Here is a 17,072-nt window from a genome sequence, read left to right on the forward strand (position 1 = left end):
AAAAAAAAAAGTTTCTCAAATATGAATGGGTGCCTGCCTTGCCAATGCCCCACCCATGAAAATGAAAAATTTAATGCAGCCTCTGATGGGGATGGGAATTTTTAGAATTCTGATTTTGTTTAATGATTCAATTCTTTATAGAGTCTCTCATCAATACTTTTTTTGGGGGGGAAATGAGACTAAATAAGTGGATTAGCATCCTCTTGTAAATGTCTTAAAATGTATTTGTAAACAAGACAAATTATTAAATGTAACATGAACTTACAAACCCAAACCGTGCTGTCTTAAGAGGTCCACATCCTAGGACTCCTATAGAGGGCCATGGGGTCGCCATAATAAATAAATAATTATTTTTTTTTTATTATTGATAAAGGAATTGTTTGCTAAAACGGCAAACCCTGCCTGGGAATTGAACATAAGGAAACCGGTTCTGAACAGAACCATTTTTCGTGCCTCTGAGGTAGAAGACCTTTAACACATTGGTTTTGCCATGGGAAATACTGGAATAGCAATAATTAATTTTAGGGCCAAACAATTGTTACCATAAAAACTTTCAAATAGAAAAAAAATGGAAAAGTAATCCATGCTTAACATCTCAACATTCATATAATTCCTTCAATACTTTAAATCCAAGTGTTTAAAGAATTGTATGGTGACACTTGTCTTAATCCATTAAATGTGAGTTTGTGGAACTTCCAGTTTGTAAACATTATGTAAAAAATCAATTTCATGCCCCCTCCCCCCAAAGCAAAAATGTAATTCTTTGGAGCTCGCTGAACTGAGCGCTGGCAAGGTATGATGTGACCTTGGTGAAGATTCTTTACACGTCCTCCTTTCCAATTGTAGAATGTGTTAGTGATTACATGCTGGGCGGCAGTGCACGCTTTCCTTGTTTAACATTCATATTATGCGTCGCCATTCAAGGTGCAAAGGGCAACTCTCCAAAAATGACACGCGCTAAATATTTTCTTTCTTTTCTCCCACAATGCCCGACAACTGCATATTTCATCGGCAGTTAGGTTCAGCCAACAGCTTCATTTTTAAAAGGCCTACTCATACGCTCAGTGGCAAAAAAAAAAGAACTTTATGCACACACTCGCCCTGAGTCTAAATAGAGATAATCCACATTATATTTTTCCAACTTTTAGTTTAATACACATTTTGAGTCACTCATTTATTGTGGTGTTATGTATCATTGTTTTTTTTTTTTTTTTTGATGAGATCGTTCCCTCTGAGGTCCCTTCTGTTTCCATTCAAGCAAAAACATGTGGCGTTTGCTCCCCAATCGCAGATGAGCGATTGATCCGTCTAGCCTCCTCCTCCTCGGCACTCGCTGGAGGACTGACTGACTGTGTCTCAGGCCGTATTATTGCTTCACATTTCCTGTCTACTTGGAGGCTGGAACCCTTCAGGGGCTATCCTCGCCCAGACCCTTATCACAGACAGTCATAACAGTTGGCCTGTTGATAATCACAGACAGACTCCCCGAGGAGAGCCGTGCGCCCCTTTTCACCATCTACTCATCTAATGCCTCTGCTCTTAGACAAATAGACAGGCTGCCTTGTGCGACAAGTGAGGCAAAATATGGTCAGTTCCCCTCTAGTGATGGTCTGAATGTGAGTGAATGGTTGCTTGTCTCTGTATGTCTGTATAGGACTAGCAGCCAATTAAGTTTGTATCCCGCCTCTTGCCCAAAGTCAGCTGGCATCGGCTGTCCCCAACCCTCATCCGAATACATCCAATGTAATCATAAAAATGGTCATAACACCGCATCAATGTGGTTGCCATCCACCAGTGTCGTTCAAAACTAATACTAAACACATTTGAAAGATTTATTATGATTTATTTTTTTTTATTATAAATGCATTCAAAAATGTACTATCGCACTCACTCCCAGTTTTCAAAATAAAAATGTCTTTCTAAGATGACCTCAAATCGAGTGAAAATGTAAAAATTGGAAATGAGAGTAAGACTTGCAAAGTGTTGCATATACCGTGAAATCTTCTGAATCTGTATGTGGGATTTAGGCCGTGTTGTAACTGCTCAAATGGCATGAAAGAAGAGGAAGGCAGAGAGGAAGCCCACTATTGTCTGTCTCGGGGCATCGAGGGACTGGAAGAGGTGTTAATTCAGACTCATTTCAGCGAGACGGACAGCTCAATCTTAGAGCTGCTTTGCTGCAGGCCATGGCCATTCTCTTCTGTCTCACACTGCCTCTTTGGGCCAGCACCGAGTCATCCATTTAAAAACCATTATACTTCCCCTTTAGCGCAACATGATAGAACACCGGGGCCCCCAAGTCTCCAGTATGTGAGTGCGTGTGTGTGTAGGGAGCGCCCAACCCCTCAGGATAGAAAGACCTGCGCAAGCGGAGGGAGCCGAAGCCCTCACAGAGGTCCGCTGTGGGCATCTGCTGTCAGAGCGCCTGCTGCTATTATCTGGCTGCTCACCCAGTTGATAGAGACACGTCACGGTACAATGGCGTCAGCTATTATGCTCTTCACTAAACTGACTCAGTGATCTAAAAACCCCTGTTCAGACGTAAGGCAAATGACACCACATGAGGATGTGTTTTAGCAAAAGCAGGGAATGAAAAAGACCAATGACTTGTCCCTTTATGTAACCTTGAGAAGAAAGATAAAAGAAATTTCTTACATGTTCTGTGTATGGGATTTTATGAAATTACAGTCTGCTTAAATTGCTCTTTTGCTTTTACTTCACTGTGACCACTTGCTTTATCCACACACCTCTCAACTGCAAAATTGCGCTTTTCTCATTAAAGTTTGGTTTTTCATTTGAAGGTCAGTGCGCATACATCGGTTTTGCTGCAAATTGCTACTTTCTATTATTCACAGCAAAATTCCATACCACTTCCGCTGCGAACGTTTGACAGTGAATTATTGCACACTCAACTAACATTAAGTCCACCCTCTAATCCAGTGTTTCCCCAACCTTTCTTGAGCCAAGACACGCATCATGCATTGCCACCAAACAAAAAGGGCTCTAAAAGTACCGCATAAAGTGTATACCGAATTAATTTTTATCTCATCCGTTTAGACACGCAGAGTGAAATCTGGGCCTGTGTAATTGAACACAATGATATTATTTTCTTATATAACCAGCATCAGGTGAGACACATAATTGTGGCTTCTGCCATCTAGTGGAGGGACATCTAATAGTTCTGCCTGTCAATACATGTCACTGACATGGATAGATGAACAAAAATACATTAGATGTAGTGAAAAAGTTTTAATAATTTGGACCAACTAGATGAAATTGGATAATTTTTCACGCACACGTGACGATCTCTCAGGGCACACTTGTTTACTGCGTAACAGATGAAAATTGATAATCAAATGACATTCGACTCATCAAGTACAAAACCACAGGCTGTCAAAGCATTATTAATTTAACAATATATTTATGATTGTGTTTGTAGTTTTCCAGAGCTGCGGGACTGTTTCTAATTTCTAGTGCAAATTATTTAATAACGAGATGGACAAAAACATTTCAAGGACGTCAAAAGAGAAATCGTAACTTTCATATTTTAAAATGGCCCATAATAAAAATGTATTTCTAAGAATACATCATGCCATGCCATATTTGTCTTTTGCCAGTGGGATGACTTTGTTGCAGCGGCAAACGCCTTTCTGCCCTTCTTACATTCTTTTTCTGTTTACTTTTTGTGGAGTGATTTTCCATATCAGTGCCATTCATCCAGTGATGTGTGGAAAGAGGGGGGAATATGCTAGCTCTGTTTCTGCCTCTCTTTTGTTGACATAGTGATAGGCCAAGATGTCTGGTGGGTATTCTTATTATATAAAGCCAAATTCTTTTGTGACATGTGTCGATCCAGCAACGGCATCACCTTGTGTTTGCCGATAAATCTTTCTTTTTTTTCCCCCCTGGCAGCTGACTTTTCTCACCTCTTGTTCACCTCATACTCTTTTGTTTTTGTCTGTTTGAGAGTGAGCCAAGCTAATGTTCATGTTGCTGAACATTACAGCAAAGAAGTCATGGCGCACCCTCGCACTTATCTGTCTTGACCCACCTCTCGCCTCCATCATTGTTTGCTTGCCTTTTGTGTTCTTATGCTTAAGACGTCCCTTCAGGGCATTCAAGGTGTGCAACTTGAAACATGTCTGATTTGTTTGCTCGTGACAGAAACATGCTCTTCATCGTTATTATTTGAACTGTTATCACTAATATCGTATTATTATTAATATTAATGACCAAGAGCTGACGCTTAATTTCATCACTTCATCTTATTTGGTATGGCATGATTTGGCTTTATCGTTTGTGTTTATATTAATTTGAATGTTTTAGCTTTTCTCTTTTACAAGTTAAAAGTAATAACTAATGTCAACTTTTTTTCCCATGATTTTTTTTTAATGCTCAATGGATGTCACAGCACTGTTAGCATTTGTCTATATTGGCTTGGTGCGTACTGGCTCTGCAGGCGGTAAAAGTAAGCTTTTACTAACTACAGCTCAAGAAAATCCTGCGGAAATCAATTTGTTCATAACATCTTTGCCGGCCTAACGTCCTGACATCATTCTAGTTGAGTTGAACCCCCTACTGTGAGTGAGGCGCTCCACATAAATGGGGTCATTATCATGTCTTTTTTTAATCAAATCAGTGGCATGCTCTGAAGAACATGGCCTTAAGATGACAGCACTTGTCCTGTAAAGACAGCCAATAGTAAAGGGGAAAAAAAACGGCATCTTGGGCTTGTCTTTGTACGGACTCAGTGGTCGTATACTTAAAGGTTACTTAAAAAATGTATGTTTTACGTGCAGTATTACCGTATGCACAGTATGCATGTACGCATTGTGGTCTATGTATGTGCGTATGTATGAAGAGCACTTTTTTCTTTTTTAAACCAGTATTATTGACCAACACTTTGCGGTTTTCCATCATCATTATTTGACTTTGACAGAAACCCCAAGTTTATACATGCCGCCAACACACCAGAGAGAGAATAAGCCCTAAAGTCCCCAGCTTGCGTGCTGTAATATCTTCCACTCAGGTTCATTTTATGTAGGTTTTAAACATGCCATTAGCCAATTTAATCCAATTTTCTCAGCTTTCGGAGCACTCCGGTGGAACAGATTCCAACTAATATTAAACATATGGTCACTGTTACCCAGAGAATCACCACAGCAGCATTAGGCTGCTTTTTTTTTTTTTGACTTAAAGAGCTGTTAAAGACAAGTCTCCTGCGGGCTTGCACGAACTGTTGTCAATTATTCTCAATGAACAAGGTAGTTGATAATGAGGAAGCGGGGCAGCAAATTAATTGTCAGGTTTGATTAGAAGCTTGATGCCTTATCATTTGTTCATAACTCGTTACCACATCTGTTAATTAGTTTGTAAATGAATCAGATGAAAGTGGCGCAGGCTCCCGAGGAAACGCACGCGGCAAAGTCGTCCATCGTTGACGCTAGTGGAACTTGACAAATGTTGTCGCTGGGATTTGGGCTGTTATTACTTGGTCATTGATTTCAGACCGCAACCACTCCAGCCAAGCATTTTCAATAGAACCTATTGTTTGCTTGAGAAACACAAACACACACACACAAACACACAGTCCCCTCACGCTCGTCCCCCACAATGCTCTCCTTTATTGCGCAAGGTTTCTCTTTGCACATTGCTTTGAACATCCATTTAAAACTCGCACATGGGCCCATTATTCCCGAGCGACGAAGCCCAGGTAACTGCCGTCCCACGCCTCCACCCCCCTCCTCTCGATCTAAATGTAGCGAGATAAAGCCCCATCGTTCATCACCGCCCTGATGAATAGGCCCATCAGTTGAAGAGCCTCAGGGCAGGAACAGACAATGAGCGCAGTCTTCACATTTATCAAATGCTGTTTATGTTGTTGATTACATGTATTTGCTCAAGTTACCCTTTTCCTCCCTCACAACTGATATAGTATATTACTTGAATTTCAAAGAAGTCATTAGAGGTGCCTCCACTCCAAATACGTCACCACTTCATTTCATCAAATCCCCAATTTAAGAGATGTACTTAAATTCCCGCCCTTTAACAGCAATAAATGCTGACTTTGATGTGAGTAAAGTGAGATTGTTTGTTCATTTACATGCTAACAGGAGGTGGACTTCTGGTGCAAACGCTCTGTTCACCATGCATGGGTGACGCCTCACTCTCCCTGCCCAGTTTTCCACTCTTGGGTGAAATCGCAACACGTTTGCATCTTAGCATTTCGGCAGGAGGTGGTGACCCATTAATCAGGTTCCCATGGCTGTTGTGCTTAACATTTTCCTTAATCACATACACAACACACAGCTTAGTGTTTCGAATTGTTAAGTCCTTCCTGGTTTAGCTTTTCATCAATACATTGCACCATTTCTCAATCGCACATGGTTGTATTACTTTGTGTTGGCTGTGGAAACTTTTTAAGAGCATTGTGTGTCGGTGTCCTTGTCAGATGCAGTCATTGAAGCAGAAACTAAAAACAGTCCTTATGGCCCTAAACCAGCCGTCTGCATTTGATCAAGTTTACGAAGTTTCTCGACGTGCACTATGCATTTGCATGCATGTAACCTGTGCATTAGGACCACACATGCATTCAGAATAAATACTGTATAACTTGGCAAAAAAAACAAAAAAAAAACCTTCAGATTTCAAAAAGGTGTTGTTTGTTTCAAACACAACAGCTTCACCCTGAGACGTCTCCACATTTGAGGTCATATCTTGGTACACAAAGGCCGTTCTGTGCTCTTGTCTATTAATCATCTTAGAAACTGAGCCGTGCTGCGCATAATCCCAAATCTGTCAGATTTCCTCCATTAAATCGAGCCCTCACCGAAAGTTTGCTGTAATAGCTTAATTTGGTTTGAATCAGCATTCCAATTAACAGATTTCACTTATAGATGTCATTCCTTTTAGTCCACTTATGCTTGTGCAACATTTCATGATCAGTCGCTTGGCTTAGAATGTTGTCATTCCTATTATGAGTTTAGAATAAAACAAGTCTCGGAAATCAGTATGTGCAATTTAGTTGTAGCTTGACTTGAACGCTCCAAAAGGTGCAAACGTTTTTTCTCAGTGAAACGATGTTAAATCTGACAGTCATTTGTGATTTACGGTAAAATAAAAAACTTTATGTTATGACATTGTGCCTCACAATCTCCCAGTTTTAGTAAAAGCCATAAATTACACCTGAGCTCAAGACCTTTCTTATTTGTCATCCAGACCACTAATGAATAGAATTTTCCTTGGCCCACGCCATGACACTCTCACTTCCATGTTTTGTGGAAAATGTTTCACTCGTTTTGTGTAACCCTTACGAACGATAAATATTTAATAATATTTACTTTCTCTATTGTTGGTATTTTACACATTGCCAAAGCAGTTGTCCATCAAATGTTCTAATGCTTAAAAAAAACACAAAAAAAAAACACAGGCATCTTGTTTTATCTGAAATAATATACACTATCATCACAGATAGACAAATAAATAGCTAACTAGTTAAGAGTGCACAATCCTAATTTTAATCTGCACTAAACTGTCCTCAACACTAACGTTCCCACTTTCAGAGACATCCTCCTCCCACAAGCACACCTGAGCGATTGCAGAATATTTTTATTTAAAAAAATGCTTGTGATGTTGATAAAATTGAAAAAAAAAAATCAAATCCAAGAATTCACAGCAAAGGAGCGGCACGGTCGAAGACTCTTTAGCACGTCTGCCTCACAGTTCAAAGGTGCATGGTTCGGTTCCGGCTGGAGTTTGCATGTTCTCCCGTACCTATGTGGGTTTTCTCCAAGTACTCCTGGTTCTTCCCACATTCCAAAACATGCTCAATGGGCCCTAGGTGTGACTGTGAGCGCTGATGGTTGTTCATATTTGTGTCGGCCTGTGATTGGAAGACAACCAGTTCAGGGTGTACCCACCTTACTGCCCGAAAACAACGTGGATAGGCTCCAGTACGCCCGCGACCCTTGTGAGGAGAAGCGGCTTGGATAACTGATGGGTGGATGGATGGATGAATTCACACCAAAATTCAGTTTTCCCTTCCTTTGTCCATGCTTCACAAAGCACATAACTAAAAGTCCTGTTTTGTCTGCCAATCTTCCTGGGGAGAGGGTTCACTGGCGTTGGTGAAGCTGGTACGCAGCGTGCCACCCGGTACCAATGCAAGAACACTTTCGAAATATTACTCTGAGACTTTTGGGTTTAAACCATGTGATCATGTGACTAGCAAAGCGTTGCCAAAAAGCAGGAGAAAAATACATCCATATTGAGTGCGGCCATGGGATAGAAAAGATCATGGTCACTACCTGCAAATATGTTGCACACATTAATATGGAAATTGTTTTTAAGTTGATGTTTTATTTTGCTTATTGATCCTCTTCTGGCCAAGATTCCGATGACTGGCATACACACCTTCAGAAAATTGCGGAACACACCAGTCACTTTGTTTTTTGTGTCCTACTTAAATCTCTCAATTTTTACGTCCGTGTTCACACCAATGTTCAAAAGAATTCATGCGCAGTGAAAATCACCATCTCTTGATGATGGATTAATCTCACGCTTTTGTTGGTTCAGCCCAACACATTTACATTCTCCTGTTTTTGGAGGGGTGGGACATTAGTTTTTTTGTTATTGTTATTTGGCACTCTATTAGTCATTGTTAATACATTGTGTCCATGGATCTGTCAAAAAAAAAGAAAAGAAAGGCCTTAATTATCCTTTAAAAGTTCAACAATTCCTAAAATCCATCGCAGTGTCCAGAAAAAGGGAGAAAACCTTTTGTCAGGTAAATTGAGTTGGTTTCCGTTGCAATAATTCTGTTACTTGAAAGCTGCAATTACTGTAAAAAAACAAAATAATCATTCATTTTTCTTTATAGAGAATATGAATAGATTTCTGAAGATATTGTGTGATCATATCGAGCCCTGCCCGCATTCCTTGTGTTCACATTTAATGAACAAGAGGTGTTAAATTTGATGGACACATTCTTTTAAAAAGTTATTCAAGTCTTATATTTGAAAGCGAGCATTTCTCTACTTTTTTGGATCATGTCCTACTATTTTTTTTATTGTTGTGGTTTGAGTTACCACATGTTTTTTTCTGCAGTAAGAAGATAAAGATAAAGATAAAGATAAAGATGTCCTTTATTAGTCCCACAATGAGTAACAGTTGCTTAAATTAGCTTCATATCACAACTTTTTAGTTGTAATTTATTGATCTTTCCCTTGCCATCCTCAATATTATGCTGGCCCTCCCTTCTTCCCTCCTTTCTTCCTGGCCTCTGGTGTCCTGGTGCTTCTAATTTGGTCTTATCAGCCAAGTAATTTAGCTGCCGCAGCTTGGGTTTCTGTTGCGCCACGAGAGGCCTCATTGTCCTGCCCCGCTGTCGCCGAGATAAACCCTCAGATTGAACAAAGTCCGTGCTGACCTTTACAAACTCCTGAATCTTTCTCTGTACGCACCTCCGACATGGACTCTGCATCCCTCGAGCCCTTTTCTCAAGAGGAGAGAGGGCCTCGGGCCACGTCAGGTGGGAGGGAGCAGGACGAGGAGTGTGTGAGTGCATAAGCGAAAGAGTGACAGACAGTGTGTGGGGGGTCAGCGTGAGATGGACAGGGAAGAAGGATTAAGATGGCTGACTGAGCTTGTCTATATTTCCAATGGCACTTTCGTCTAAGTGGGAGGCCAAGGAAGGGGAAAAATGCAGAGCAAGCAAAGCATTCAAGTGTGTAGCTCTCTGTCTTCTTGGGACTACCATGGAGCGCCTTTGTGAGAGGAATTAATAGGAATGACACCAAGATCTTTGACAAAGAGAGTTTGTATCTTCATTCCGTGTACTCGCAGGATAAAGTCGCTCATTCAGGGAGAACTGACTGAAATCAAACCAGATTTTGCATCTATTCGCGTCTGTCAATGCTTATCAAGTTTGATACACTGACGCACATAGTTAACTGACTTGGAAAGAAGTGGCTGGGGACGCTCGGGACACAATGCAACAGGAGAGCCCTCTCCGATGTGAACGACTGTCTTCCTTTAGAAGCAACTCAATGAGCTCTCCATGCTGCAAATCCACTCGACTCTTTATTCCGGCCTTCTGTCGGCCAAGCAGGGGAGCTCGTCAAAAGGCCTTGTAGTGGAGGATTGGGCCAGAGCCGCTGGAGGGTGGCGGGCTGGTGAACGATGGGCCAAGGGAGAAGGACAGGGGCCCAAGTTGAAATGGGGCCTTCAAAGTTAAGGATGAGGAATTCCAGACTATCTGGACCACTCTATCCCTTGATCAGGGTGGCCTTGTGTTCATCCCGCCCTCCATCCCTTCAAACTGCCCTCGGCCCCCACCGCCTCCACCCGCCACCTGCCTGCAAGCCACCACAGTGTTCCCAGGGAGATGAGCGCAACGGAGAAGAAGGCCCACAAGGGATTAACTTTTCACATGGCTGGGAGTCCTCGTCTCAAAAGACCTGACAACCCCAGACGGCTTGATTAAAAAAAAGAAAAGAAGAGAAGAGGAAAGGAGGGAGGGTACGAGAGGAGGAGAAGAGGGGGAATTCTTCACACGATGGCTCTGAGAGAGGGATTTTGGATATTGGGTGTCTTTCTTCCCCCCTTCATCCAAAGTCCCCATGTCGTGGTTGAGAGTGAGCAAATTGTTCCTCTTTTTTTTTGCTCTGTGGAAGCAATGGCTTCTGATTCCGATTTCCATTATTTTGGAAGGACTGCAACATTCTGACGTCAATTGTGAGGATCTGTTTGTGTCATTTGTGTATTCCGTCTAGAAAAAATAAGCATATTGCCGTGGATGTCAGCATTACATTACACTCGAGGAAGACATGGGGAGAGAATCGCCGATGCGTTGCCGGCTTAAAGTTCTAGTGTTCAAATGGCAAGGCGCCCTATTTCCCTTCACTCTATCCCCAGATAAACTGGGCATCTCAAGTTTGCCGGTGAGAAAGAGAAGACCACAATCACAACAAACTCCTCCACTCCAGTGAAGATGGGGTTTGTCTTTCCACTAAGGCGAACAGATCAGCAACTCAAACTGGCAGGACAGTGGGCCACTTAATACCTCCCATCTTGTCCGTGTAACAGAGTGGCCCGACAGTCGGGTCAGCGAAGGTAGCAGAGTGTCATCTTACCATCACCTCTCGCTCTCTGACTTCCTCCGCATGGCTCACTTACTCTTTCTCATCTCCGCTGCAGGGCTACTCTCACATCTCTCTTCCTGTTCTCCTTCTTGAGAGGTTTAATACTTTTTTTCAAACTCATCTAAAGAAGGTTTTCAGTTCATTCAATATATGCAGGGTTGCACATTCACGTAAACAATTAACAATAAATTCATCATTTTTGTTGGGTATGCAAGTCCGATGCCGCCGATTTGATAAACTTAAGAAGCACAACTCCTGATTCACCGCTTCTTTTCAATAAGTCCAGAATTGTCGGTTAAAAATGTGCAATTCGTGATGACCAAACTTAGGCACAGACAGAAGGTTTAGGTTGTACTTGTTTGCACATTGGTCATTGTCTGAGGTCTCTGCTTTGCTGCCATTTTACTTTTCTTTTTTTTTAATTGAACTGCAACGCACTCAAAATTTCCACATTTTGATTCAATCTCCTGCTTCAGTTCCTGTCACCAACTTTTCCTGGACCGTGTATGATGCATTTATTTTGCAGAAAGTTGCCACGATAGAAACAAAATTCATTCATATAATGATTATGTAACAATATAAGTTTGAAAGCAAATACGAAAGCAAAAAAGGCACCGCGGTTGTGCAGTCTTCCAGTAACTTGTGCTGTCAACACTAGAAGTGCAACGAATACGACTCCACATCCGAGAGGTGACTAACACAGTCAATTAGCCCTAATATCAGCCTGGATCTCTCATTAATCATGGTGCTTACCAACCATATGGCCTCAGACTCCAAGGAGGCGCTGAACTATTTGCTGTGTACTTGACCTTGCTGCTGGACTCAGGGGGATACGACATTGGAGCTCCGTATTCTTTCAGCTCCGTACCTGCTAGATAAAAGTTCAACTCAATAGATAGATGATCAGTTTCGTCGATAGATGATCTTGTAATCTTGAAATGATACCCAGGTGATCTGACAAAGCATGTGCACAAAAATAATCAATGATGTATAAGGCACTACAATTAGAAGCAAATTGTAGTTTTTTCACTGTTAAATTCAGAGGATTAGAACTACTTCTGCATTACCGGTACTTTGAAGTTAATCATATCTAAGTATACAATGTGGTTTAATACAATAAGGCCTTTAGCAGACAACTATGCCAAAACAACATTCTCATCATAATAATCCTATTTACATTACCTTTGCAAAAATAAAACAAAAATAAAAATGTATGGCAACTAACTTTCGGTTTTCACAAAAATTTGAAAGGCACATTAATTCACCAGGATTGCATCTTCAGCAAGGGATTCTAGTGAAGGTAAGCCGTTTTAAGATAAAAAGAAAAACTTTAATATTGTGGACGTTTCATACTCATCCGCTGCAGGGATGCAGAGCCCACTACGCTCACATGAAATTCTAAGCACAGCTGTTTAATTTTCCTTGGAATGGCAGATTTGAACAACGCTCTGACTTCCGAAAGGTGTGAGTGAAACGGGGATTTTGGAAACGACAAGTTCGAAAGCACGTTCGCTCCGTTCAGTATTCTCCAAGAGTGCACTGCTTCCCTCGAACTGTTCGAAAACTCATAGCATTGTTGAAATGTGTCGTTCAATGTCTCAGAGTGCGCCAGAAACTGAGTTCCAGTGTGTGCCCCAATGTGACAGGCAGTATAGATGGAAATCGTTCAAGAACGAGCTTCTGATCGTTTTAGAACCTAGATTGTGTCAGGAAATAAATGAGAGGGGAGCAGACGCTGCCTCTCCAAACACACAAATTTTTAGATTAGTGCACGTTCGTCAGATATCATTTCCAAATTTGCGGCTAATGTTCATGTCATCAGTTTTTGTAAAACAAATTTCCCCTCAAAAAAATTTAAATGTCTCGACTGGTCCGATTTAGAAAGAAGAAGATAGATTTAGGGATTGTCAAAAATGAAAGCCCGCAATAGAGTTAAGCCGCAATAATCGAACCGTGAAGTAGCGAGGGAACAATGCACTTTAATTAATTTGTTACTCCCGATACAATTGAGTTTAGAATTTAACAGGACTCTATGTGATATGATCTGAATTTGCACTGGTACAGGTGTGTGGAGTATTTGAGCAAAAAATTCTTCACAATCAATGAAATGCTAAAACAAATTTCATTTCAAGACACAGTGTTATTACAAATTGTCTTTGGGAAGCATGAATATTCATTGAGGTAATTTTAACGAATAAACGGCACATTATTTTTTGCTGCCGATTCACCCTGGTGGACTAAAAATAAATTTACAACTGTAGGGCGATCACAATAGCTAAGGTATTTCTGAAGCATTGCCCCATTAACTCATACATTCAACTTTGAGATGTCAGTGGTATAAATAGTGAATATTCAGTAACTACAAGAACGTTAAGTGTGTTTTTTAGTTCCATATAAAGCTGCACGAGTACAATTTGAAAAGGCCAGGCTGTAGACGATGTGATGAAAAATTCAAAAGTGTAGCATCACATGGATAGCCGGCTGCAACACGTGTTAATGTGACAACAAGTATGTAAAGTATGCGACCTCTAATGGTATCCACTCAGCGTTCGGATCCCTGCTATTCCTGACGTGACAAAAGTGACAGAAGTGATATGATACACTGGCTCATTACTTGTGACCCTCACACCAAATTACTATCCAATCAGTATTTCTTTGTCTGAGCACTCCTTCCCTGCAGCACGGCTATCATTAAATGTCTAATTTAAGCCGTCACAGGTAGGCCCGCATCGCAGCCTTGCTGGTAGCTCTCAAATGGGGAGGGAAGCAGTGTTCTTTCCGCTGTAATGCATGTTGAAGTAGCCAGGGCTAATGTGACCCCTATAGTTCTGGCACTGCATTAGTGCCAGAAGACACAACTGGGAGTCTTTAACCTGGGAGCGACAGCACCGTGATTATCTTCACCGCAGTGTAGGCCAGAGCATGCACATAGGGCACAAAAAGGTAGATATTTTTGACAACGCGCGCATGCAATCATTTCATGTTGGAGAACTGAGAGTTGTTTTTATTGTTTTGCAATGTCACCTGATTTACTGTTAGGTGCAGTGGTACCTTGACTTATGAAGCCCCCGATTTACAATTTTTTCCAAGTTCCAAAGCATCACTTGGTTGATTTCATTCAGATTATTTTCTGTCACTATTATATATCATTAGCTGTTGTTATTATTATTATAGAATTATTATTATTTTTATTATTATTTTTATTATTAACTTGAAACAGAATTTATTGAATTTATTGTACGAGACGTTCACATTCAACTAATCACTTTGGAAATGACCAAACCTCCCCAATCTCGTGTTTTATTTTGCTTTTCAGTTGTATTTTAGAGCACAGTGCTACTATTTTTCTTTATTAAAAATGTAACAAAATTGTTTAATTGCTTTTCAATTCAGTTTATAGGGAATATTACTTGATGTACGAGTAAATTGAGTGAAACGTCGTATCAACTGTTTAGCCAAGGTACCATTATTAGAGCATCTGCTTTGATTTCACAGCTCATGGGAAAGAAATCAAACAGGGTCTGGTGATTTGGGGGAAGTCCCGTGCAAGTCACGAAGGCAAATATATTTACAGTACAGTGAAACCTCTATTTGTACAAAAAAAGTTGCAATGCGTCGCAATAGCTCATTTCTGCAAACCTCAATGGCGGATTTTATGATAAATTTTACTGTGGTTGAAATTTTTACGTTCGGCTCAAAGACAGTTGATTCTTTTTAATTGCCAGTTTGATCATAAATGATTGACAATGGTGACAGTTTGACCCTGGAACAGATTAATTCTTACGTAGTGTGTTCAATTTTAGAGGTTTTTACAAGTGAACTCTAACATTCATCCAAACACGATTGTCGTAATTCTCTGCGTGTACCCTTACTTTGGCACGACAATTATTTCTCTTACTTGCGATCTCTTACTCATTAACTTTGACTCTCACCATCTCAGTTTTCCGCACAAAGTACCTCATCTCATTTTGTCATCTTTTTATCCTGAGCCACTATGACACGGAATGTGGCGGTGAGAAAGCTGATCTCTCACATGCACATGCAGAGCCACACACAATGGATGGCACAAGGCTGCGTGTGGTCCTGTCATTTAATTCGTCATTGTGGATTTTTTTATTTACTATATTTTCAATGATCCCAAGGTCAAGGGTAATGACTGGATCCCCTTTCCTCTCTTTTGTGTTCATTTAGAAGTCAGCAGCTTCCTTTTCTCCATCATTACATGCTTTGTTGTTTGTAAGCGTAACGATTGCGTTCGCTCCCCCATCCCTGTGTGTTTGTCGTTTCCTCCAGCTTTCATCTTCTTTCCCTTTGCATTATTCAAATCAGAATCCCCATGTGAGCACCTTGCTCTTGACCTAGCTAAGAAAGCTCCTGATTGCTTTAATAGCAGTCCTTGGACCTGCAAGGTAGGCAGGAGTCTTAAAAGGAATTCACAGTCGAGAGGGGTGCGTGCTTGGGTGAGTGCAACCAAAGGGTGGTTGATTAGAACTGACCTCAAGCGAGAGTACAAATATGCATCAGGGAGGTGTGTGTGCTTGCATAATTGGAGCAGAGTGGAGTGCAGAGAGGTTAAGTACGACGGATGGTCAGCGGAGCGAAGTGAAAGTCTAAATAAAAATATACTGGCACTCACTTTGAGCTCGGTGCAATGAATGAGGCTGTGATTGAGAAACATTGCTGATTCTCCCAAACTGAACGGTGTGTTGAGTAAAAGTGAGCTTTGACGGTTTGTCGGCATTGTACTGTAAATATCAGTCGGAGAACTCGCTGCTCGGTGCGCTGAGTACAATTTGTTTGTGATTTTTGTTTTGCACAACTTCAGATGTGAGTCGACTGCAACATTTCCACTTGGAGTTTCAGCGCTGTAAAAACAAACTAATATAATTATACTATTTTCTCTTGAAATGCTATTCGTCTCAACGCTGCCTCAATATTTTTGGGAAAGTGCTGTATGCACATATGTAGCTGCTTAAGGCTCCTCTACACGCAGGCTACAATTAAAGAAACATTTCCCTTGTGTGGGATTTAAAATAAACGTTCCATAATAAAATACATATCGCCGGTGTCGGGCGGAAGCATTGTATTTCCTGATCCATCACTTTTCGGAAAACCTAGAAAACTGCTTGTTGTTGAGCCCTTGATGTTTTTTTGTCAAAAAAGGAAAGCTATTTTCCACACTGTATAAGGGTCAATCATTTGAATGTGAATGGCCTATAGCTTGGGTGGGCAAACTACGGCCCGGGAGCCACATGCAAGCCCGTTAGACGTTTTAATCCGGCCCGCTGAACATGAAAAAAATGAAATGAATAAACCTTGTTAATGTTTTATTTTCTAAATACTGTGGTTTTTCAAAGACATGTATGGCTGTTATGCTTTTGTTCACTTTCATTTAAAATTTTTTTTTTTTTTCTCCGATGAGGTGAGGTTACCAAAACATTCCATCCATCTCCTTTTGGTCCCGCTCCTCTGTCAAATTTTAAAACCCATTGTGGCCCGCCAATCAAAAGGTTTGCCCACCCCTGGCCTATAGTATTGATATGTGTCAGAATATTAAATTGACCAAATTTGATATACTATACAAAAACAGGTGGCACTACCTCTAATCAGAAGACCAATTTCCAGTCCTTAGAATCCTGAAGAAAGTAATTTTTGATGTCTCATATACTAAATATCTAATTGAGGAAAAGGGGAATCATAAAATAATATTTTTTTTATGTAGAATGATTTTTTATATCAAACTTGGTTGTATACAGTAGGCCACATTGGGATGTACACACATGTTTTTGAAAGTTACGCTCAGTATTTTTGTAAAAATATAGTGTGCTCGGGGTCAGAATACCAAAATATGCAGGAAAAAAATGTCAGGGGCTCAGCTAAGCTGTTTGCAAGAGACACCCTTGAGCATAGGGATCATCCTACTCAAAGTCA

At 40.8% G+C, this 17,072-nt stretch overlaps 1 protein-coding gene across 3 annotated transcripts in view; it reads left to right on the forward strand.

The window, feature by feature from the left end:
- The window catches only part of prdm16 (PR domain containing 16), a 224,573-nt gene that overhangs the window by 116,723 nt on the left and 90,778 nt on the right, over nucleotides 1-17,072 (forward strand). The gene's annotated exons all lie outside the window — the stretch shown is intronic.

Source organism: Idiotropiscis lumnitzeri, chromosome 3 (genome assembly GCF_059441095.1).
Source record: "Idiotropiscis lumnitzeri isolate Australia: NSW breed Sydney's pygmy pipehorse chromosome 3, RoL_Ilum_1.0, whole genome shotgun sequence".
Lineage (NCBI taxonomy): Eukaryota > Metazoa > Chordata > Actinopteri > Syngnathiformes > Syngnathidae > Idiotropiscis > Idiotropiscis lumnitzeri.